We start from the raw sequence: 3547 nt of genomic DNA, 5'->3' as shown, positions 1-3547 counted from the left end.
GGTTTGGATGCTTGGAGTAATTTTTTATGTTTGATAATTAAGATTGTGCTAAGAAGAATTCATCAAGACTGTTTATGGTTGGATCGACCATATTTGATTTCATAGGAAGTCCTAAGGAATATGACCAATATATGCTTGATTTGATCCTACATACTTTAAAGTTTGTGAAGAATGATGAGGTGAACAAATTGACTATTGTTGTGTTTGATAAGAGAGCTCTTCAGATTTATAGTATTGTTGACTTGGTAGTGATATACATGACTATAGGAGTTTCACACAAGGTGTATTGCAAGAATTGGGAAGGTTCATCTTCTTCCACAATGATAAATGTGGTGTATAAAATGGTAAAAGAGAATGTTGATTATGATCTATGTGAATTGTTGAGAAGACAGTTATTGGATAATCTTAGGTTGACAAAGACTCAGATTGTATCCCTTCTAGTATGGAGTTCTTATTATGTTCTTGGTATTTTATTTTCTTATCGCATTGCTTGGAATGAATAATGTTGTATGGAGAAGAGATTGTTGGAGTCAAGGATCACTAAGAGGGGGCGGGTGGGTGGCGGGGGGTGAATCAATGATCTACCGACAAATAAATTTTTTGACTTATTCTGAAACCACCAAAAGCATATGCAAGAAAGTAAAATGCAGAAACACAAGATGATCAACCACAAAATCATAACACTGGAATTTTTACGTGGAAACCCAAATGGAAAAAAATGTGGCATTTGCATGAAGATTGCATTAATGATATGTTATGTTGTCATTGATATCTATTAACCGGTAATGATATTGTTGATATTATTGTAATATTGTTTTGTAACCGATAGGATGAGCTAGTGAAGGAAACTATAACCGGTAGAAAGAATTTATGGAGTGAACTGGTATTGCTATATATTGGAGATTTGAACCGGTAACCGGTAAACCCTACCTGTTGGTTTGATAAACCCTAACCGATTAAGTTTGGTGAATTGATTATATTGGTTTACAATATGATGATGAGCGGTAATGATTATGACATGTATGATTATTGTATGAAGAGAATTTCAAGTGATTTTGGTGCATTGATGTAACGGTTTTTCTCTAGGGAATGAGCAATTATACTGAATATAATGCAAAGCGCATGATGAGTAACTAAGATCGATGAAGCGGTGATCAAGGAGCGATCGAGGTTTTCTTGATTGATGTGCATAGATTGCTATGTAATCCAACGGTCATACTTGAACCGACTTGTTTGTAATCTTTACGAGAATTAGGTTTTTGTTGTGTTACCGACCTAATTGATTTGTTTATAAGGTCGATGAGTTGTTTAGTTTCAGAGTTGGCAAAGATTAGTTGAGTGTGTGGTTGCTGAACCGGATGATGTATCTGCAGTTTGAGTAAAGGCAGAGCATGAAAAGGATTTGATCAAGCAAGTGTAGTGTTATTCAAACAGATCAAAAAACACCTGTTGTTTTCTAACAATTACAGTAGAATTGAAATCCCCTAACCGGGTAGGCTCTAACAAGCTTGGTGCTATTCAAATCCTCTAACAAGGTGATCCTTTAGCTTGGATTTTCAAATCCTCTATTGAGGTTACTCCTTACAAGGTATTGCTTCTAACAAGGCATTGTATTCAATCCCTTAACTGGGTGGTCCCTAACAAGATCTGTTCTTAACAGGACTTTTGTAAAGCTTTAACAGGCTAGGCTCCTAACAGGGCGAACTTCAGAAGAGTTCAGATAGTTATCTTGTGAGTCTCATCTCACTGTAGTTTTTCCCATTTGGGTTTTCACGTCAAAAATATTTGTGTCAAGTGGTGAATGTTTTTGTGGTTATGTTCTTATGGTTGATTTACTTAACTACTTTGATAAATCATGATAACTGGAAGCATTGAGAAATGAAGTCTGTTGACATATGAAAAAGCATTTGGATGTTTATGAGTTTGAAGTTGTTTATTGTTAGTTTATTGGAACAATCAACCGGTTTATCTTACAAGTTTTTATCTTGACAGTGGTATTACATTGATAGTTTACTTTGAGAGATTGATTTTGAGATTGGTGAAGTTAGTATCATTTTTTCTATCTACTGATTCACCCCCCCCTCCTCAGTAGTTGATCAGATACTCATTCTTTCATCATATCATCAATTGGTATCAGAGCGTATAAGGTCCTCTAAGGTCTAAGCCTAACAACTTGAGGTAAAGATCTTGCAGATCATGATGAAGAAGGAAGGTCTGAAGTTTAATAGAGAGAACTATAGGATATGGAGTGACAAAATGAAAATTTATATCAAGAGTCTGGGAAGCTAGTATTGGGAACATGTCAATACTCAATATGTTGCACCTACTGGAATTTTGACTGATGGTTAGAAGAAAGAGCAACAAGAAAATAATCAAGAATTAGAGGCCATTATCAGTTCTTTGTCTGATGCAGAATATGTAGATGCTCATGGTCTAGAGATTGCATATGAGGTATGGAAAAAACTTGAAGAAATTTATAGCGGTGATGAACATGTTAAGATTGCTAAAGAAGAGAGTCTAAGAGGAAAGTTTGATGACTTGTGGATGGTTGAAGGTGAGAATATTGAATAGTATGGTCAAAGGATAAAAGAGATAGTTGGTGAAATTAAGAGTGTAGGAGGTAAAGTGGAAGATGTCATAGTGATCAGTAAGGTACTGAGAACCCTACTATCGGTCTATGCTATCTGAGTTGCAGTCATTCAGGAGCTAAAGTCCATTGACAAAACTAAGGTAACTCTTGACTCCATCATTGGCAAGCTTACTTCTTTTGAATTAAATGGTTATGATGGTAGTGTACATAAATATGAGTCTGCATTTAGAGCTTTTGTTTCTAACCCATCTATGAGGAAAAGTAGAGATGCCAGTCACAGTTATGAATCCAAATCCAGTAGAGAATTTGATGATGAAGATAGTTTAGTTGAGATTGAAGCATTGTTGGCCAAGCGGTTGCCTAGAGGCACTGGTAAATATAGAGGTAAATTACCTTTGAAATGTTTTGCATGCAACAAGATTGGACACATAGTTGCTAACTATCCTAATGGTGATAATGAGCACAAATAAGAGAAATTCGAGAACTATAAGGGTAAAGGAAAAAGAGATTGTCTTATTGTTGTTGATGGTGGTATCACTGATGAAGAATCTGATGGTGATGCTAATGAAGACATTGTGTTTGTAGCTATTAAAAAAGAGATATCAGACCGGAAGGCATTAGTATCCAGGATGGATAACTCTGATGATTGGATAATTGATAGTGGTTGTTCACATCACATGACCGGTGACCGGAGCAAATTTATTTATTTGAATGAATTTGATGGCGGAGTTGTAATATTTGGTAATGACTCACCTTGGATGGTTAAAGATAAGAGAACCATTTCTCTTAATGGAAAGAACAATGCAGATGATGTCTACTAGGTTGAAGGTTTAAAGCACAATCTTTTGAGTGTGGTACAACTCAATGAAAAAGGATACCCATTGGAGTTTAAGAACAACATGTGCAAAATCTATGGAAGCAAAGGTGAATTGATTGCAACTGGGAAGCAAACTAAAG

This window comes from Cryptomeria japonica, chromosome 7, assembly GCF_030272615.1.
Source record: "Cryptomeria japonica chromosome 7, Sugi_1.0, whole genome shotgun sequence".
Lineage (NCBI taxonomy): Eukaryota > Viridiplantae > Streptophyta > Pinopsida > Cupressales > Cupressaceae > Cryptomeria > Cryptomeria japonica.
The sequence above is the reverse complement of the archived record's forward strand: the minus strand, read 5'-3'. Positions refer to the sequence as shown.